This window comes from Ranitomeya imitator, chromosome 7, assembly GCF_032444005.1.
Source record: "Ranitomeya imitator isolate aRanImi1 chromosome 7, aRanImi1.pri, whole genome shotgun sequence".
Classification (NCBI taxonomy): Eukaryota; Metazoa; Chordata; class Amphibia; order Anura; family Dendrobatidae; genus Ranitomeya; species Ranitomeya imitator.
Genome location: NC_091288.1, coordinates 161,053,992 through 161,076,792, shown reverse-complemented (window position 1 = coordinate 161,076,792; position 22,801 = coordinate 161,053,992).

Here is a 22,801-nt window from a genome sequence, read left to right as displayed (position 1 = left end):
GTAAGTTGGTACCGAAACTAGGATTCAGGGAGATGACCATAAAGATTGGTAAAGTAGAACTGAAGAAACAGGGTATAATTGTTGTTGATGTTGACCGGCGGAACTGTGAACCAACTGTATTGATAGGAATGAATGTGTTAGAGAACTGCTTTTCCGAAGTCATTTCTGTCTTACAGCAAATTGCTGAAACTGCCCAATCCTGCCAGCAGAGAGTTCTCCGGAGGGAAATAAAAGTATTGATGTTAAGGCAACAGGTAGAAGTTGCAGGTGGAGAAATCGGCAGTGTGAGGGTAAGTGATCCAACGTCTATTGTAATCCCACCAAAAACAGAAATGCTGGTATGGTGTAGAGCAGCCATTGGTACTAAGGGACGAGATTATCAAGCCTTAATAGAACCAGTGTACACCGACAGCAGGCCCACTATACTCACAGCACGAGGGATAGTCGAGGTACACCGGGGACGAGTGCCGGTACGACTTTTGAACTGTGGAGAGGAAGAGGTCACTTTGCCAAGGTATGCTACAATGGCAAAGCTATATACTGTTGACAACAATGCCATCACAACCATTGAGCCCTTAGAACCAACCTGTCAGGTGGAAGGCAATGGCTCAGATGGAGAAATGGAGGATTGGTGCCAACAGCTACACGTGGGCATAAATTCAACACCTACCCATCAAAAACAAGGGGTGTATAGGCTAGTGACGGAATATGAACAAGTCTTCAGTAAACACCCATTGGACTTCGGACGGATAGACGGGGTAGAACACACAATCCCCACAGGTGACCATCCCCCAATAAAAGAAAGATATTGACCCATACCGCCCGCTCACTATCAATGTGCAAAAGATATGCTGAGGGAAATGATACAGGCCGGGGTAATAAGAGACAGCTGTAGCCCCTGGGCGGCCCCTCTAGTGATTGTCAAAAAAAAGGACGGAACCATGAGAATGTGCGTAGACTACCGGAAGATTAATAACATCACCCATAAAGACGCCTACCCCTCGCCTAGGATAGAAGAGTCCTTAACTGCTTTGAAATCTGCTAATTATTTTTCCACCTTAGACTTAACAAGCGGGTATTGGCAAGTCCCTGTGGCTGAGAGAGATAAGGAAAAGACGGCATTCACCACACCAATGGGTCTATGTGAATTTAATCGCATGCCGTTCGGACTCTGCAACGCATCCGGTACCTTCCAGCGGCTGATGGAATGCTGCCTCGGACACAAGAACTTCGAGACCGTCCTCCTGTACCTAGATGATGTGATCGTCTACTCAAAGACTTACGAACAACACTTAATAGACCTGGCAGAAGTGTTCGAAGCCTTATCCAGGTATGGCATGAAAGTCAAGCCATCCAAATATCACCTTCTCAAGCCAAAGGTACAGTACCTGGGACACATCGTGAGTTCGGAGGGAGTAGCACCAGATCCCGAGAAAATAAGCGCCATAAGGGATTGGCCAAGACCTACCAGCGCAAAAGAAGTGAGACAATTCCTGGGATTGGTGGGTTACTATCGCAGATTTATAAAAGGATTTACCAAGTTGGCAGCACCCTTGCAAGACACCTTGGTAGGGCAGACGAAGAAACCTTCAAACCGAAACCCTCCTTTTCAGTGGAACGACGAAAGGGAAGACTCCTTTGAACAACTAAAGAAGGCACTAACCGGAGAAGAGGTTCTGGCATACCCAGATTACCATAAACCTTTCATCCTCTACACCGATGCCAGTAATGTGGGACTAGGAGCGGTGCTGTCACAAAAGCAAGAAGGTCGGGAGAAAGTCATCGCCTTTGCAAGTAGAAAGCTCCGGCCTACTGAAAGAAATTCAGAAAATTACAGCTCCTTCAAATTGGAACTACTGGCAGTAGTTTGGGCTGTGACGGAGCGTTTCAAACAGTATCTGGCCGCTGCAGAATTTATTGTCTATACTGACAACAATCCGTTGACCCACCTGGACACAGCCAAATTAGGTGCGTTAGAACAGCGATGGATAGCCCGGTTATCTAATTACAACTTCATAATCAAGTATCGAGCAGGTCGCAAGAATGGAAATGCCGATGCCCTATCCCGGATGCCACACTTGAGAGATGTAGAAAAGGAAACGGGGGAGCTTGAAGAAATTGAACTACCAGCCTTCCATCGTCCCAAGGCAAAACATCATCAGTCAAGTACCTATCAGAAACAACAAGAGGTGAATTTTAATCCGTTAGCACACCATAGATGGGCTGACACCCAAGACAGCAATCCGGCTGTGAAGTTGGTGAAGGAACTGTTGACTGAGCAAAGTGCATATCCCTATGAGGATGCCCCAGAAGAGACGCATCAACTCTGGAAAGAGAGAGGCAAAATGTTCCTGTATCAAGGGAAGCTCTGTAGAAGATACACCAATCCGAAAACACATGAATTGGTTTGGCAGATTATTGTGCCTAAACAAGATGTGAAGATGGTCCTCGAAGCTTACCATAATGGTGCTGGTCACTTCGGTTGGAAAAAGTTAGAAGTACTTCTAAGAGAAAGATTTTATTGGGTCGGGATGAGAAAATCAATCGAACAGTGGTGCAGAAATTGTGGCCCGTGTAACCTCAGAAGAAACGATCAAAAGAACCAAAGAGCACCACTGCAGCCCATAATCACCAAACAACCACTTGAACTTGTAGCCATGGACCACGTGAAGTTGACACCAAGCCAGTCCGGCTATGTCTATGCCTTGACCATCGTGGACCATTATTCACGTTTCTTGGTAGTAGTACCCGTAAAAGATCTGACAGCAAAAACAGCAGCCAAAGCGTTCCAAACGTACTTTTGTAGACCCCATGGATATCCGGAACAGGTTCTCACCGACCAAGGTACAGCCTTTGAATCAGAGATCTTCAGAGAATTCTGTAATATGTATGGTTGCAAAAAGATCCGGACGACGGCCTATCATCCACAAACAAACGGCTTATGCGAGAAGATGAACCATATTGTAATAGACCTACTAAAGACTTTACCTGAGACAGAAAGGAATCAATGGCCAGAGAAATTGCCTGACTTGGTGGATCTGTATAATCATGTCCCGGTGAGCTCCACCAACTGCACCCCAGCTTACCTTATGCGTGCAAGACCCGGCCAATTACCAATCGATCTAGAAATGGGAATTCTGAAACCAGACGCAGAAGTTCAAGACTCCAATTGGGATATCATACGGCAAAAGCAGTATCGCCAAGTGCAAGAGAGTGTGGAAAGAAGCCTTCAGCAAACTAGAGAAAGACAAGAGCGAACTTTCAACCAGAATGCTCTAGCGACCCCATTAAGACCGGGTGACTAAGTGCTCAAGAGAAATCGTCGAACCAATAAACTGGACAATCAGTGGGAAGCCGTACCCTACACAGTTTTACCAACAAGAGTGGATAATCCTAAAATGTGTCTCATTAGCAAAAACGGAGGCTTAACATCTGTACTAGTGTCAAGAGACAATCTTAAATTATGTCCGGAAGCATTGAAAGAGCCAGACGTTGTCCAGCCAGAACCAGAAGTTATTCAACCCATACAGGTTCAACCAGTAAAGGAAAAAGAAGAGGAAGTGTATCACACCTGTATAGGAGACTTTCCCAAAACCCTACTAACATACCATGGTGCAGTAGTGGTTCCCATGGTGGCCTTTTACCCAACACCGAACCCAATACCAGAAGTCCCAAGACAGGAAGAGGCTGACCCCGTACTACAGGAGGTTCCAGGCCAGGAAGAACAGATTCCTGGTCAGAGTAATCCCATTCACGGTGGACTTGCCAACTCCATAGTCGTGGAATTATCTTTAGCAGAGCGGGCAGATACTACATCCGCAGTAGACAGTAGTACACCACATGAAGAGACACCGCTATTACGTAGATCACAGCGTAGTACCCAGGGTCAATTACCGGCCAGGTATGCAGATTACCAACTATAAAGCTCATAATGTGAATTGTATATATGTTATGCCGTATATAGTTAAACAGAAAATGTAGTATAGTCATTGCTATCAGTCTGCAACGTTTAAGCCCAGTGCCTACAGAGACTTGTCTGTATGAACTTATTGCATATTCTTGAACTTTTTATCAGCCCGGAGGCACTAAATCAAAGCTCCGGAAAGACTGCTTTTTGAACTTTGCTTTTTGCTCTTTTTGAACTTTCTTTAGACTTTATATTGATAACTCCGTTGGAAAAATGGAACTAAATTCCTGGACACTAAGTACAGTGCCGTTCCTAATACCTTCAAGGATAGAACTGTATTAATGGACGCTATATGAAGTGACTTTTTACAGAACTCTATTTTTGTTTCCTTGAGTGGTTTTTGTAACTTTTCATTTTTAAGACTCTGTACATATTAATTGTTATTTCAAAATGTTATTGTCCCACAGTCCCGGAGTACTGTTCTTAACTAAGGGGGAATGTGGCACCCCTAGGGGTATTTGCCACAAAAATAGTTACTGACAGTAAGTACAAATACTAAAATAGCAAGACTGCACTACCACCTCCGGCCAGAAGGGGGAGCTCCAGAGACTCCCCTTGATCCATTCTGGTCTGAGAGAAGAAATGGCAGTTGGGCCAAGGAGCTGATAGTGAGAGGTCATACAGTTGACTCTCTAACAGCCCTGTGACTGTTACCAGGCCTAAATCACCGGCCTGAGGAGAAGAGGGATAGAGAAAAAGGACATTGTGAGAACCGGGTAGCATTAATCACTACCCAGAACAGGCGCAAAGACGGATACCGGATCCGTGGCTGTATTCATTATATATAATACAGCAACCGGAAAAACGTGAGGTGATATCAGCTTCACTAGGGTCGGATGCAGCAACAGACACAGAGTTCAGCGGTACTCCCAGAGGGGGTAAACCGATAAAAGGACTCGGGTTGCCCGTCGAACCAGGACCCGGAGGGGACAGATTGGGCCGGCAGCCAGTTCACATACAGCAGCAGGGCCACACAGAAATTGCGCACAATAAGAGGCGAAGACCCCGGCAGGGTCAAAGTAACTCAGAGTTCCCATACAGACTCCGGTGACAGGACTGGTTGTAAATCCTTTTATGTTAAAGTAAACTGGTTAAACGTTTCAGTGCCTCAGTCTTTCATTTGGACAATAGCCATCTATCCAGGATCGAGATCGTCACCGCTGGGAGAACCTGCTGCTGATCAAGTAAGTGCCTGTCCCCTCATGATACCCCTTACACTGTGCATTGCCTGAGGCCACAGCACCGGGTCAAGCCACCCGTGACATCCCCCTCAAGAGACAGACTCCATTGGTCCGGTGCTGGGTATCCCGGTCTCCTGGGCGTCACACGAGACATTAACATGTATTGATTTTTTGGGACTACTAAATGGCAGACACTCATTACAATCGGCCGCCGCTGACAACACCAATGGTGCCCACTGCCTGTGTACCCCTGCAAGAGAATTCAAAGTGTCTACAGCCCAATTTTATTATGTTAGGCCTTCGAAGCCTGTCTGCGGTCCCTCCTTCCACTAGGCCTCCACTGACCAGTCTACTGCTGCCCATGTACCCCTGGAACCAATGTTAAAGTGCCCACAGCCCTAATTTATTATGTTAGGCCTTCGAAGCCTGTCTGTGGTCCCTCCTTCCACTAGGCCTCCACTGACCAGTCTACTGCTGCCCGTGTACCCCTGGAACCAATGTTAAAGTGCCCACAGCCTTAATTTATTATGTTAGGCCTTCGAAGCCTGTCTGCGGTCCCTCCTTCCACTAGGCCTCCACTGACCAGTCTACTGCTGCCCGTGTACCCCTGGAACCAAGGTTAAAGTGCCCACAGCCCTAATTTATTATGTTAGGCCTTAGAAGCCTGTCTGCGGTCCCTCCTTCTACTAGGCCTCCACTGACCAGTCTACTGCTGCCCGTGTACCCCTGGAACCAATGTTAAAGTGCCCACAGCCTTAATTTATTATGTTAGGCCTTCGAAGCCTGTCTGCGGTCCCTCCTTCCACTAGGCCTCCACTGACCAGTCTACTGCTGCCCGTGTACCCCTGGAACCAAGGTTAAAGTGCCCACAGCCCTAATTTATTATGTTAGGCCTTCGAAGCCTGTCTGTGGTCCCTCCTTCCACTGGGCCTCCACTGACCAGTCTACTGCTGCCCGTGTACCCCTGGAACCAATGTTAAAGTGCCCACAGCCCTAATTTATTATGTTAGGCCTTCGAAGCCTGTCTGCGGTCCCTCCTTCCACTAGGCCTCCACTGACCAGTCTACTGCTGCCCGTGTACCCCTGGAACCAATGTTAAAGTGCCCACAGCCCTAATTTATTATGTTAGGCCTTCGAAGCCTGTCTGCGGTCCCTCCTTCCACTAGGCCTCCACTGACCAGTATACTGCTGCCCGTGTACCCCTGGAACCAATGTTAAAGTGCCCACAGCCCTAATTTATTATGTTAGGCCTTCAAAGCCTGTCTGCGGTCCCTCCTTCCACTAGGCCTCCACTGACCAGTCTACTGCTGCCTGTGTACCCCTGGAACCAATGTTAAAGTGCCCACAGCCCTAATTTATTATGTTAGGCCTTCGAAGCCTGTCTGCGGTCCCTCCTTCCACTAGGCCTCCACTGACCAGTCTACTGCTGTCCGTGTACCCCTGGAACCAATGTTAAAGTGCCCACAGCCCTAATTTATTATGTTAGGCGTTCGAAGCCTGTCTGCGGCCCGTTCTTTCTACTACTCCTCCACTGACCAGACCACTGCTGCCCGTGTACCACTGGAACCTATTTAAAAGTGCCTACAGCCCAATTTTATTATGTTAGGCCTTCGAAGCCTGTCTGCGGCCCGTTCTTTCTACTACTCCTCCACTGACCAGACCACTGCTGCCCGTGTACCCCTGGAACCTATTTAAAAGTGCCTACAGCCCAATTTTATTATGTTAGGCGTTCGAAGCCTGTCTGCGGCCCGTTCTTTCTACTACTCCTCCACTGACCAGACCACTGCTGCCCGTGTACCCCTGGAACCTATTTAAAAGTGCCTACAGCCCAATTTTATTATGTTAGGCATTCGAAGCCTGTCTGCAGCCCGTTCTTTCTACTACTCCTCCACTGACCAGACCACTGCTGCCCGTGTACCCCTGGAACCTATTTAAAAATGCCTACAGCCCAATTTTAATATGTTAGGCCTTCGAAGCCTGTCTGCGGCCCGTTCTTTCTACTACTCCTCCACTGACCAGACCACTGCTGCCCGTGTACCCCTGGAACCAATTTAAAAGTGCCTACAGCCCAATTTTATTATGTTAGGCCTTCGAAGCCTGTCTGCGGCCCGTTCTTTCTACTACTCCTACACTGACCAGACCACTGCTGCCAATGCACCCCTGGAACCTATTTTTAATTGCATAGAGCATCCTTTTTTTAATAGTAGGCGTACAAAGTCTGTCTGCGGTCCACTATTGAAATTGTCCTTCACTGCCCAGAGCAATGCTGCCTGTGTACCCCTGTAACCTTTTTTAAACTGCAGTGAGCCACATTTTTGGTTTAAGGCCTACTACCTGTGTCTGTCTGCGCCACTCAATACAGCTGTGTTCCTTTGAAAAAAGCTGAGTGTCAATAGTCTTGTTATCAGCCTCTAGGAATTTTAAAACTGCATTGGGGCTACAACTTTGGTAGGGCCTACTAAGGGTGTCTGCCGCCCCAAGGTGTGCCCCAGGTTTCGTCCACATTGCTTCGATCTTCCTACTCTCGTTTAGTAGTTGTTGCAAACTACACTGTATTAGGCCTACAAATTTGGTATGGGGTGTAGAGAGACGGTGTGTTACACTCCAAGGTGTTCCCCAGGTTTCGTCCACATTGCTTCGATCTTCCTACTCTCGTTTAGTAGTTGGTGAAAACTACACTGCATTAGGCCTACAAATTGGGTATGGGGTATAGAGACGGTGTGTTCCACTCCAAGGTGTTCCCCAGGTTTCCTCGCCATTGCTTCGGTCTTCCGACTCTCGTTTAGTAGTTGTTGGAAACTACACTGCATTAGGCCTACAAATTGGGTATGGGGTGTAGAGACGGTGTCTTCCGCTCCAAGGTGTTCTCCAGGTTGCCTTTCCTGAGCTTCTATCTTCAGGCTCTTGTTAAATAGTGGTTAAATGGAACAACTGCATTTGGCGTACTAGTTGGTTTGGGGCCTACTAACAGTGTCTGCCGCTCCTTGCTGTTCTCCTGGTTTCCTGTCCTGAAATTCCATTTTCAGGCTCTCGTTAAGTAGTTGTTAATGTTAGACTGCATTTGGCCTACTAGTTGGGTTGGGGCCTACTATCGGTGTCTGCCACTCCTTGCTGTTCTCCACTGAACAAAGCTGTGCCGCCTGTTTACTACTGTTGCCAATTTTGAACTGCATTTCGACTACTTACTGATTTGGGCCTACTCTCTGTGTCAGCCTCTCATTCCAGTTATCCTCCTCTGCAATGCCCCCTGGTTACTCCTGTGTTACCAATTTTGAACTGCATTTAGCCCACTTTATTCTTTGGGCCTATATCTGTGTTTCCTCCTCATCCTGCCCATTGCCCAGCCAGTGATAGATGAGTCTGCTGGTACATTGACCTATAACGCAACATTTCCCGTGCACGCTACACTGCAAGATTGTGACCCTGCTGAAAGTCAGGTCCCCCTTCCCGCATACCATACCACCTTACACGGGGACAAAGAGGAAGGTGCAGATGAAAGTGCAGGTTCCTTCATCAGGTGGGGGGAGGAATACTAGTTGGCGACGTCACTGGCACAGGGCCTCTCATAGTACGCAAAAGTGTTGCTGCCGGTGGGAGGCGCCCCCGCCGTGCAAACACACCGCTGTACTTTGAGGGGCCCTGTGCCAGTGCCAATGCCAACGAGTGGGCCCCCCCTGCTTGCTCAGGATCACAGCACTTGCAAAGTTGAAATACTTACCTCTCCCTGCTCCACTGCCGTGACGTGGTCCAGATTTACTGGGCCCACTAATTACTTGAACCAGCCCTACCCCCCACAACTTTAGCCAAATGACCCCCAATTTCAAATGCCTTCCAATTATTATAAGCTAAATTACGATTGACAAGCTTCTGTAACAAGAATGGATGTTTTTGCCATTAAAATGGGCAGTGTAGGTGTTTTCCTGGCCTCTACTCACTGCCGACTATGCTCCCCCATTGACTTGCATTGGGTCTCGTGTTTCGGTTGATACCCGACTTTTCGCGATAATCGGCCGATTCCACTCAACTCGACTTCTAAGATAGTCGGGTTTCGCGAAACACGGCTCGACTCTAAAAAGGTCAAGGTCGCTCAACCCTAGTGCCGAGCATATATGGGGCACAATGAACGGTGCAGAGCATATATGGGGCACAATGAACGGTGCAGAGCATATATGGGGCACAGCTATGGGACAATAATGAAAGGTGCCGAGCATATATGGGGCACAGCTATGGGACAATAATGAACGGTGCCGAGCATATATGGGGCACAATGAACGGTGCAGAGCATATATGGGGCACAATGAACGGTGCAGAGCATATATGGGACACAGATATGGGACAATAATGAACGGTGCAGAGCATATATGGGGCACAGCTATGGGACAATAATGAACGGTGCCGAGCATATATGGGGCACAGCTATGGGACAATAATGAACGGTGCAGAGCATATATGGGACACAGATATGGGACAATAATGAACGGTGCCGAGCAGAGCACTGTATGGGGCAGAGCTATGGGACAAAATGAACGGTGCAGAGCAGAGCACCCTATGGGGCAGAGCTATGGGACAAAATGAACGGTGCAGAGCAGAGCACTGTATGGGGCATAGCTATGGGACAAAATGAACGGTGCAGAGCACAGTATGGGGCACAGCTATGGGACAAAATGAACGTTGCAGAGCACTGTATGGGGCACAGCTATGGGACAAAATGAACGGTGTAGAGCACTATATGGGGCACAGCTATGGGACAAAATGAACAGTGCAGAGCACTGTATGGGGCACAGCTATGGGGAAATATGAACGGTGCAGAGTAGGGTTGAGCGACCTTGACCTTTTTAGAGTCGAGCCGTGTTTCGCGAAACCCGACTATCTTAGAAGTCGAGTCGAGTGGAATCGGCCGATTATCGCGAAAAGTCGGGTATCGCCCGAAACACGAAACCCAATGCAAGTCAATGGGGGAGCATAGTCGGCAGTGAGTGGAGGCCAGGAAAACACCTACACTGCCCATTTTAATGACAAAAACATCCATTCTTGTTAAAGAAGCTTGTCAATCGTAATTTACCTTATAATAATTGGAAGGCATTTGAAATTGGGGGTCATTTGGCTAAAGTTGTGGGGGGTAGGGCTGGTTCAAGTAATTAGTGGGCCCAGTAAATCTGGACCACGTCACGGCAGTGGAGCAGGGAGAGGTAAGTATTTCAACTTTGCAAGTGCTGTGATCCTGAGCAAGCAGGGGGGGCCCACTCGTTGGCATTGGCACAGGCACAGGGCCCCTCAAAGTACAGCGGTGTGTTTGCACGGCGGGGGCGCCTCCCATCGGCAGCAACACTTTTGCGTACTATGAGAGGCCCTGTGCCAGTGACGTCGCCAACTAGTATTCCTCCCCCCACCTGATGAAGGAACCTGCACTTTCATCTGCACCTTCCTCTTTGTCCCCGTGTAAGGTGGTATGGTATGCGGGAAGAGGAACCTGACTTTCAGCAGGGTCACAATCTTGCTGTGTAGCGTGCACGGGGAATTTTGCGTTATGGGTCAATGTACCAGCAGACTCATCTATCACTGGCTTGGCAATGGGCAGGATGAGGAGGAAACACAGATATAGGCCCAAAGAATAAAGTTGGCTAAATGCAGTTCAAAATTGGTAACACAGGACTAACCAGGGGGCATTGCAGTGGAGGACAACTGGAATGAGAGGCTGACACAGAGAGTAGGCCCAAATCAGTAAGTAGTCGAAATGCAGTTCAAAATTGGCAACCGTAGTAAACAGGCGGCACAGCTTTGTTCAGTGGAGGAGAACAGCAAGGAGTGGCAGACACCGATAGTAGGCCCCAACCCAACTAGTAGGCCAAATGCAGTCTAACATTAACAACTACTTAACGAGAGCCTGAAAATGGAATTTCAGGACAGGAAACCAGGAGAACAGCAAGGAGTGGCAGACACCGATAGTAGGCCCCAAACCAACTAGTACGCCAAATGCAGTTGTTCCGTTTAACCACAATTTAATGAGAGCCTGAAGATAGAAGTTCAGGAAAGGCAACCTGGAGAACACCTTGGAGTGTAACACACCATCTTTCTACACCCCATACCCAATTTGTAGGCCTAATGCAGCGTAGTTTCCAACAACTACTAAACGAGAGCCGGAAGATCGAAGCTCAGGAAAGGCAACCTGGAGAACACCTTGGAGTGGAACACACCATCTCTCTACACCCCATACCCAATTTGTAGGCCTAATGCAGTGTAGTTTCCAAGAACTACTAAACGAGAGCCGGAAGATCGAAGCTCAGGAAAGGCAACCTGGAGAACACCTTGGAGTGGAACACACCATCTCTCTACACCCCATACCCAATTTGTAGGCCTAATGCAGTGTAGTTTCCAAGAACTACTAAACGAGAGCCGGAAGATCGGAGCTCAGGAAAGGTAACCTGGAGAACACCTTGGAGTGGAACACACCATCTCTCTACACCCCATACCCAATTTGTAGGCCTAATGCAGTGTAGTTTCCAAGAACTACTAAACGAGAGCCGGAAGATCGAAGCTCAGGAAAGGCAACCTGGAGAACACCTTGGAGTGGAACACACCATCTCTCTACACCCCATACCCAATTTGTAGGCCTAATGCAGTGTAGTTTCCAAGAACTACTAAACGAGAGCCGGAAGACCGAAGCAATGTGGACGAAACCTGGGGAACACCTTGGAGTGGAACACACCATCTCTCTACACCCCATACCCAATTTGTAGGCCTAATGCAGTGTAGTTTCCAACAACTACTAAACGAGAGCATGAAGATCGAAGCATTGGCGATGAAACCTGGGGAACACCTTGGAGTGAAACACACCATCTCTCTACACCCCATACCCAATTTGTAGGCCTAATGCAGCGTAGTTTCCAAGAACTACTAAACGAGAGCCGGAAGATCGAAGCTCAGGAAAGGCAACCTGGAGAACACCTTGGAGTGGAACACACCATCTCTCTACACCCCATACCCAATTTGTAGGTCTAATGCAGCGTAGTTTCCAACAACTACTAAACGAGAGCATGAAGATCGAAGCATTGGCGAGGAAACCTGGGGAACACCTTGGAGTGGAACACACCATCTCTCTACACCCCATACCCAATTTGTAGGCCTAATGCAGCGTAGTTTCCAACAACTACTAAATGAGAGCCAGAAGATCGAAGCTCAGGAAAGGCAACCTGGAGAACACCTTGGAGTGGAACACACCATCTCTCTACACCCCATACCCAATTTGTAGGCCTAATGCAGCGTAGTTTCCAACAACTACTAAACGAGAGCCGGAAGATCGAAGCTCAGGAAAGGCAACCTGGAGAACACCTTGGAGTGGAACACACCATCTCTCTACACCCCATACCCAATTTGTAGGCCTAATGCAGTGTAGTTTTCTACAACTACTAAACGAGAGTCGGAAGACCGAAGCAATGTGGACAAAACCTGGGGAACACCTAGGAGTGGAACACACCATCTCTCTACACCCCATACCCAATTTGTAGGCCTAATGCAGCGTAGTTTCCAACAACTACTAAAGGAGAGCCGGAAGATCGAAGCTCAGGAAATGCAACCTGGAGAACACCTTGGAGTGGAACACACCATCTCTCTACACCCCATACCCAATTTGTAGGTCTAATGCAGCGTAGTTTCCAACAACTACTAAACGAGAGCATGAAGATCGAAGCATTGGCGAGGAAACCTGGGGAACACCTTGGAGTGGAACACACCATCTCTCTACACCCCATACCCAATTTGTAGGCCTAATGCAGCGTAGTTTCCAACAACTACTAAACGAGAGCCGGAAGATCGAAGCTCAGGAAAGGCAACCTGGAGAACACCTTGGAGTGGAACACACCATCTCTCTACACCCCATACCCAATTTGTAGGCCTAATGCAGTGTAGTTTCCAAGAACTACTAAACGAGAGCCGGAAGATCGAAGCTCAGGAAAGGCAACCTGGAGAACACCTTGGAGTGGAACACACCATCTCTCTACACCCCATACCCAATTTGTAGGCCTAATGCAGTGTAGTTTCCAAGAACTACTAAACGAGAGCCGGAAGATCGAAGCTCAGGAAAGGCAACCTGGAGAACACCTTGGAGTGGAACACACCATCTCTCTACACCCCATACCCAATTTGTAGGCCTAATGCAGTGTAGTTTCCAAGAACTACTAAACGAGAGCTGGAAGATCGAAGCTCAGGAAAGGCAACCTGGAGAACACCTTGGAGTGTAACACACCATCTTTCTACACCCCATACCCAATTTGGAGGCCTAATGCAGCGTAGTTTCCAACAACTACTAAACGAGAGCCGGAAGATCGAAGCTCAGGAAAGGCAACCTGGAGAACACATTGGAGTGGAACACACCATCTCTCTACACCCCATACCCAATTTGTAGGCCTAATGCAGTGTAGTTTCCAAGAACTACTAAACGAGAGCCGGAAGATCGAAGCTCAGGAAAGGCAACCTGGAGAACACATTGGAGTGGAACACACCATCTCTCTACACCCCATACCCAATTTGTAGGCCTAATGCAGTGTAGTTTCCAACAACTACTAAACGAGAGCATTAAGATCGAAGCAATGGCGAGGAAACTGGGGCACACCTTGGGTAGGCAGACACCGTTAGTAGGCCCTACCAAAGTTGTACCCCCAATGCAGTTTTAAAATTCCTAGAGGCAGAAAACAAGACTATTGACGCTCAGCTTTTTTCGAAGGAACACAGCTGAATTGAGTGGCGCAGACAGACACAGGTAGTAGGACTTAACCCAAAAATGTGGCTCACTGCAGCTTAAAAAAGTTACAGGGGTACACAAGCAGCACTGCTCTGGGCAGTGGAGGACAATTTCAATAGTGGACCGCAGACAGACTTTGTACGCCTACTATTAAAAAAAGGATGCTCTATGCAATTAAAAATAGGTTCCAGGGGTCCACGGGCAGCAGTGGTGTGGTCAGTGGACGAGTATTGGAAGGAGGGACCGCAGACAGGCGTAGTAGGCCTAACATAACAAAATTAGGCTGTAGACACTGTAAAATTGGTTCCAGGGGTACACGGGCAGCAGTGGTGTGGTCAGTGGAGGCCTAGTGGAAGAAGTGACCGCAGACAGGCATCGAAGGCCTAAAATAAAAAAATTGGGCTGGCTGCAGGCAATTTTAAATTGGTTCCAGGGGTACACGGGCAGCAGTGGTGTGGTCAGTGGAGGCATATTGTAAGGAGTGACCGCAGACAGGCATCGAAGGCCTAAAATAATAACACATGGCTGTAGGCAATTTTAATTTGGTTCCAGGGGTACACGTGCAGCAGTGGTGTGGTCAGTGGAGGCCTAGTGGAAGGAGTGACCGCAGACAGGCATCGAAGGCCTAAAATAATAACACATGACTGTAGGCAATTTTAAATTGGTTCCAGGGGAACACGGGCAGCAGTGGTGTGGTCAGTGGAGGCCTAGTGGAAGGAGTGACCGCAGACAGGCATCGAAGGCCTAAAATAATAACACATGGCTGTAGGCAATTTTAAATTGGTTCCAGGGGTACACTGCAGCAGTGGTGTGGTCAGTGGAGGCATATTGTAAGGAGTGACCGCAGACAGGCATCGAAGGCCTAACAATAATAACACATTGCTGTTGGCAATTTTAAATTGGTTCCAGGGGAACACGGGCAGCAGTGGCCTGGTCAGTGTAGTAGTAGTAGAAAGAACGGACCGCAGACAGGCATCGAAGGCCTAAAATAAAAAAATTGGGCTGGCTGTAGGCAATTTTAAATTGGTTCCAGGGGTACACGGGCAGCAGTGGTGTGGTAAGTGGAGGCCTAGTGGAAGGAGTGACCGCAGACAGGCATCGAAGGCCTAAAATAAAAAAATTGGGCTGGCTGTAGGCAATTTTAAATTGGTTCCAGGGGTACACGGGCAGCAGTGGTGTGGTCAGTGGAGGCATATTGTAAGGAGTGACCGCAGACAGGCATCGAAGGCCTAAAATAATAACACATGGCTGTAGGCAATTTTAAATTGGTTCCAGGGGTACACGGGCAGCAGTGGTGTGGTCAGTGGAGGCCTAGTGGAAGGAGTGACCGCAGACAGGCATCGAAGGCCTAAAATAATAACACATGGCTGTAGGCAATTTTAAATTGGTTCCAGGGGTACACGGGCAGCAGTGGTGTGGTCAGTGGAGGCATATTGTAAGGAGTGACCGCAGACAGGCATCGAAGGCCTAAAATAATAACACATGGCTGTAGGCAATTTTAAATTGGTTCCAGGGGTACACGGGCAGCAGTGGTGTGGTCAGTGGAGGCCTAGTGGAAGGAGTTACCGCAGACAGGCATCGAAGGCCTAAAATAATAACACATGGCTGTAGGCAATTTTAAATTGGTTCCAGGGGAACACGGGCAGCAGTGGTGTGGTCAGTGGAGGCCTAGTGGAAGGAGTGACCGCAGACAGGCATCGAAGGCCTAAAATAAAAAAATTGGGCTGGCTGTAGGCAATTTTAAATTGGTTCCAGGGGTACACGGGCAGCAGTGGTGTGGTCAGTGGAGGCCTAGTGGAAGGAGTGACCGCAGACAGGCATCGAAGGCTTAAAATAATAACACATGGCTGTAGGCAATTTTAAATTGGTTCCAGGGGTACACGGGCAGCAGTGGCCTGGTCAGTGTAGTAGTAGTAGAAAGAAAGGACCGCAGACAGGCATCGAAGGCCTAAAATAAAAAAATTGGGCTGGCTGTAGGCAATTTTAAATTGGTTCCAGGGGTACACGGGGAGCAGTGGTGTGGTAAGTGGAGGCCTAGTGGAAGGAGTGACCGCAGACAGGCATCGAAGGCCTAAAATAAAAAAATTGGGCTGGCTGTAGGCAATTTTAAATTGGTTCCAGGGGTACACGGGCAGCAGTGGTGTGGTCAGTGGAGGCATATTGTAAGGAGTGACCGCAGACAGGCATCGAAGGCCTAAAATAATAACACATGGCTGTAGGCAATTTTAAATTGGTTCCAGGGGTACACGGGCAGCAGTGGTGTTGTCAGTGGAGGCCTAGTGGAAGGAGTGACCGCAGACAGGCATCGAAGGCCTAAAATAATAACACATGGCTGTAGGCAATTTTAAATTGGTTCCAGGGGTACACGGGCAGCAGTGGTGTGGTCAGTGGAGGCATATTGCAAGGAGTGACCGCAGACAGGCATCGAAGGCCTAAAATAATAACACATGGCTGTAGGCAATTTTAAATTGGTTCCAGGGGTACACGGGCAGCAGTGGTGTGGTCAGTGGAGGCATAGTGGAAGGAGTGACCGCAGACAGGCTTCGAAGGCCTAACATAACAAAAATGTCAATACAATGGTATTGTCAGTGGCAGGCATTGAAGGATGTCAGCGCATAGACTAAACATTGGTGGAGCTGTGAGATAATTTTGCAAGTGGTAGAGCACTGTTTGAGCTGGGGGGGGAACTGTCTTGTGGCCGGCGGTACAGGCCCAGGGCCCGTCATATTACAACGGTGTGTCTGACGTTGGGTGCGCACCACCACCGCCAGAGACACTTTATTGTACTAGGAGGGACCCAGTGGCAGTGCCGTCGACCAAAAGCGGGCACACCCACCTCTTCAGACAAACAGCACTCTCACGGGTGCTGTCGCCAAGTGTCGATACCACGGCCCCGTGTGGGGAGTTTGGCCATTTAGTGAGGTGTAAACATGTCGTATGCTGGACAATCAGGTGCAGAAAATTACGAGATTGGAAAAGGCATTCAGAATAGTCCACAGGCAACACCTTTTCATAGGAAAGCTAGGTGTCAGCCGGGCAAGGTGGGGCAAAAGATTTCGAAATCCAGTTGTGGTTCATTTTAATGAAGGTTAGATCATCTACATTTTGGGTAGCCAGACGAGTCCTTTTTTCTGTTAGTATTGAACCTGCAGCACTGAATACTCTTTCTGATAGGACACTAGCTGCCGGGCAAGCAAGCTCCTGCAATGCATATTCTGCCAATTCTGGCCAGGTGTCTAATTTTGATGCCCAGTAATCAAATGGGAATGACGGTTGAGGGAGAACATCGATAAGGGATGAAAAATAGTTTGTAACCATACTGGACAAATGTTGTCTCCTGTCACTTTGAATTGATGCTGCAGTACCTGTCCTGTCTGCGGTCATAGCAAAATCACTCCACAACCTGGTCAGAAAACCCCTCTGGCCAACGCCACTTCTGATTTCTGCCCCTCTAACTCCTCTGGTCTGCTGGCCCCTGCAGCTCGTGTGAGAACGATCACGGGCGCTGTGTGCAGGGAATGCCAGAAGCAAACGGTCAACAAGAGTTGATTGTTTGGTTGCTAATATTAGTTCCAAGTTCTCATGTGGCATTATATTTTGCAATTTGCCTTTATAGCGAGGATCAAGGAGGCAGGCCAACCAGTAATCGTCATCGTTCATCATTTTAGTTATGCGTGTGTCCCTTTTGAGGATACGTAAGGCATAATCCGCCATGTGGGCCAAAGTTCCAGTTCTCAAATCTGCGGTTGTGCTTGGTTGAGGGGCAGTTTCAGGCAAATCCACGTCACTTGTGTCCCTCCAAAAACCAGAACCCGGCCTTGCCGCGCCACCAATTTCCAGTGGCCCCGGAAAAGCTTCCTCATTAAAAATATAATCATCCCCATCATCCTCCTCATCCTCCTCCTCCTCTTCGCCCGCTAACTCGTCCTGTACACTGCCCTGGCCAGACAATGGCTGACTGTCATCAAGGCTTTCCTCTTCCTCAGCTGCAGACGCCTGCTCCTTTATGTGCGTCAAACTTTGCATCAGCAGACGCATTAGGAAGATGCTCATGCTTATTATGGCGTTGTCTGCACTAACCAGCCGTGTGCATTCCTCAAAACACTGAAGGACTTGACACATGTCTTGAATCTTCGACCACTACACACCTGACAACTCCATGTCTGCCATCCTACTGCCTGCCCGTGTATGTGTATCCTCCCACAAAAACATAACAGCCCGCCTCTGTTCGCACAGTCTCTGAAGCATGTGCAGTGTTGAGTTCCACCTTGTTGCAACGTCTATGATTAGGCGATGCTGGGGAAGGTTCAAAGAACGCTGATAAGTCTGCATACGGCTGGAGTGTACGGGCGAACGGCGGATATGTGAGCAAAGTCCACGCACTTTGAGGAGCAGGTCGGATAACCCCGGATAACTTTTCAGGAAGCACTGCACCACCAGGTTTAAGGTGTGAGCCAGGCAAGGAATGTGTTTCAGTTGGGAAAGGGAGATGGCAGCCATGAAATTCCTTCCGTTATCACTCACTACCTTGCCTGCCTCAAGATCTACAGTGCCCAGCCACGACTGCGTTTCTTTCTGCAAGAACTCGGACAGAACTTCCGCGGTGTGTCTGTTGTCGCCCAAACACTTCATAGCCAATACAGCCTGCTGACGTTTGCCAGTAGCTGCCCCATAATGGGAGACCTGGTGTGCAACAGTGGCAGCTGCGGATGGAGTGGTTGTGCGACTGCGGTCTGTGGACGAGCTCTCGCTTCTGCAGGAGGACGAAGAGGAGGAGGAGGGGGTGCGAACGGCTACAGCCAACTGTTTCCTAGACCGTGGGCTAGGCAGAACTGTCCCAAACTTGCTGTCCCCTGTGGACCCTGCATCCACAACATTCACCCAGTGTGCCGTGATGGACACGTAACGTCCCTGGCCATGCCTACTGGTCCATGCATCTGTTGTCAGGTGCACCTTTGTGCTCACAGATTGCCTGAGTGCATGGACGATGCGCTCTTTAACATGCTGGTGGAGGGCTGGGATGGCTTTTCTGGAAAAAAAAGTGTCGACTGGGTAGCTCGTAGCGTGGTACAGCGTAGTCCATCAGGGCTTTGAAAGCTTTGCTTTCAACTAACCGGTAGGGCATAATCTCTAACGAGATTAGTCTAGCTATGTGGGCGTTCAAACCCTGTGTACGCGGATGCGAGGCTAAGTACTTCCTTTTTCTAACCATAGTCTCATGTAGGGTGAGCTGGACTGGAGAGCTGGAGATCGTGGAACTAGCAGGGGTGCCGGTGGACATGGCAGACTGAGAGACGGTGGGAGATGGTATTGTTGCCGCCGGTGCCCTAGATGCAGTGTTTCCTACTACGAAACTGGTGATTCCCTGACCCTAACTGCTTTGGCCTGGCAAAGAAACCTGCACAGATACTGCAGGTGGTGCGGAAAATGGTGGCCCTACACTGCCGGAAGGGATGTTGCGTTGCTGACTAGCTTCATTGGCCAAGGGTGCTACAACCTTAAGGGACGTTTGGTAGTTAGTCCAGGCTTGCAAATGCATGGTGGTTAAATGTCTATGCATGCAACTTGTATTGAGACTTTTCAGATTCTGTCCTCTGCTTAAGATAGTTGAACATTTTTGACAGATGACTTTGCGCTGATCAATTGGATGTTGTTTAAAAAAATGCCAGACTGCACTCTTTCTAGCATCGGATACCTTTTCAGGCATTGCAGACTGAGCTTTAACCGGATGGCCACGCTGTCCTCCAACAGGTTTTGGCTTTGCCACGCATTTTGGGCAAGATACGGGCCCGGCAGATGGAACCTGTTGCGATGTTGATGCCTGCTGCGGCCCCTCCTCCTCCGCTTCAGAACTGCTGCCGCCTGCACCCTGTTCCCCCAATGGCTGCCAATCGGGGTCAAGAACTGGGTCATCTATTACCTCTTCTTGTAGCTCGTGTGCAACCTCGTCTGTGTCACCGTGTCGGTCGGTGGTATAGCGTTCGTGATGGGGCAACATAGTCTCATCAGGGTCTGTTTCTTGATCATTACCCTGCGAGGGCAATGTTGTGGTCTGAGTCAAAGGACCAGCAAAGTAGTCTGGCTGTGGCTGTGCATCAGTGCACTCCATGTCAGATTCAACTTGTATTGGGCATGGACTGTTAACTGCTTCACTTTGTAAGCCAGGGACTGTATGTGTAAAGAGCTCCATGGAGTAACCCGTTGTGTCGCCTGCTGCATTCTTCTCTGTTGTTGTTTTTGCTGAAGAGGACAAGGAAGCGACTTGTCCCTGACCGTGAACATCCACTAACGACGCGCTGCTTTGACATTTACCAGTTTCACAAGAGGAGGCAAAAGAGCTAGAGGCTGAGTCAGCAAGATAAGCCAAAACTTGCTCTTGCTGCTCCGGCTTTAAAAGCGGTTTTCCTACTCCCAGAAAAGGGAGCGTTCGAGGTCTTGTGTAGCCAGACGACGAACCTGGCTCCACAGCTCCAGACTTAGGTGCAATATTTTTTTTCCCACGACCAGCTGATGCTCCACCACTACCACTACCCTCATTACCAGCTGACAATGAACGCCCCCGGCCACGACCTCTTCCACCAGACTTCCTCATTGTTTTAAAAACGTAAACAAACTAACAGTATTTGTTGCTGTCACACAACTTACACGGTGAGCTATAACTTCAGTATGATTTAGCTACCCCTTTACAGGTGAGTGAGACCACAACGAAAATCAGGCACAATGTTACACACTCTGTTGTTGGTGGCAACAAATGAGAGAGATGCCACACACGCAGGACTGTCACTGAAGCACAAATGTAAATATTAATCTCCCACTGATTTGATTTTTTTTTTTTTTCAGGGAGACTTTAGGAAAAAAAAATAATAGAATAAAATGATTTTTTCAGGAAGAATTTAGAAACCAAATAAAATAAAATGATTTTTTCAGGGAGAATTTAGAAAACAAATAAAACAAAAAAAGGCTTTCTATGGCCCACTGAGTGAGAGATGACGCACACAGGAGTCAGGAGTGGCACACAAGCCCAGAGGCCAATATTTATCTCCCACTGATTGATGTAGTGATTTTTTCAGGTAGATTTTGGAACCCAAATCAAGCTAAAAAAATAATAGGCTTTCTATGGCCCACAATTGGAGAGTGAGAGAGAGATGGCACACCCAGGAGTCAAGACTGGCACACAAGCAGAAAGGGCAATATTAATCTCCCACTGATTTGTTTGTTTTTTTTTTTTCAGGGAGACTTTAGGAAAAAAAAATAATAGAATAAAATGATTTTTTCAGGAAGAATTTAGAAACCAAATAAAATAAAATGATTTTTTCAGGGAGAATTTAGAAAACAAATAAAACAAAAAAAGGCTTTCTATGGCCCACTGAGTGAGAGATGAGGCGCACAGGAGTCAGGAGTGGCACACAAGCCCAGAGGCCAATATTTATCTCCCACTGATTGATGTAGTGATTTTTTCAGGTAGATTTTGGAACCCAAATCAAGCTAAAAAAATAATAGGCTTTCTATGGCCCACAATTGGAGAGAGAGAGAGAGATGGCACACCCAGGAGTCAAGACTGGCACACAAGCAGAAAGGGCAATATTAATCTCCCACTGATTTGTTTTTGTTTTTTTTCAGGGAGACTTTAGGAAAAAAAAATAATAGAATAAAATGATTTTTTCAGGAAGAATTTAGAAACCAAATAAAATAAAATGATTTTTTCAGGGAAAATTTAGAAAACAAATAAAACAAAAAAAGGCTTTTTATGGCCCACTGAGTGAGAGATGACGCACACAGGAGTCAGGAGTGGCACACAAGCCCAGAGGCCAATATTTATCTCCCACTGATTGATGTAGTGATTTTTTCAGGTAGATTTTGGAACCCAAATCAAGCTAAAAAAATAATAGGCTTTCTATGGCCCACAATTGGAGAGAGAGAGAGAGATGGCACACCCAGGAATCAAGACTGGCACACAAGCAGAAAGGGCAATATTAATCTCCCACTGATTTGTTTTTTGTTTTTTTTTCAGGGAGACTTTAGGAAAAAAAAATAATAGAATAAAATGATTTTTTCAGGAAGAATTTAGAAACCAAATAAAATAAAATGATTTTTTCAGGGAGAATTTAGAAAACAAATAAAACAAAAAAAGGCTTTCTATGGCCCACTGAGTGAGAGATGACGCACACAGGAGTCAGGAGTGGCACACAAGCCCAGAGGCCAATATTTATCTCCCACTGATTGATGTAGTGATTTTTTCAGGTAGATTTTGGAACCCAAATCAAGCTAAAAAAATAATAGGCTTTCTATGGCCCACAATTGGAGAGAGAGAGAGAGATGGCACACCCAGGAGTCAAGACTGGCACACAAGCAGAAAGGGCAATATTAATCTCCCACTGATTTGTTTTTGTTTTTTTTTTTTCAGGGAGACTTTAGGAAAAAAAATAATAGAATAAAATAATTTTTTCAGGAAGAATTTAGAAACCAAATAAAATAAAATGATTTTTTCAGGGAGAATTTAGAAAACAAATAAAACAAAAAAAGGCTTTCTATGGCCCACTGAGTGAGAGATGACGCACACAGGAGTCAGGAGTGGCACACAAGCCCAGAGGCCAATATTTATCTCCCACTGATTGATGTAGTGATTTTTTCAGGTAGATTTTGGAACCCAAATCAAGCTAAAAAAAAATAGGCTTTTTATGGCCCACAATTGGAGAGAGAGAGAGAGATGGCACAACCAGGAGTCAAGACTGGCACACAAGCAGAGAAAGGGCAATATTAATCTCCCACTGATTTTTTTTTTTTTTTTTTTTTAAGGGAGATTTTAGGAAAAAAAAATAATAGAATAAAATGATTTTTTCAGGAAGAATTTAGAAACCAAATAAAATAAAATGATTTTTTCAGGGAGAATTTAGAAAACAAATAAAACAAAAAAAG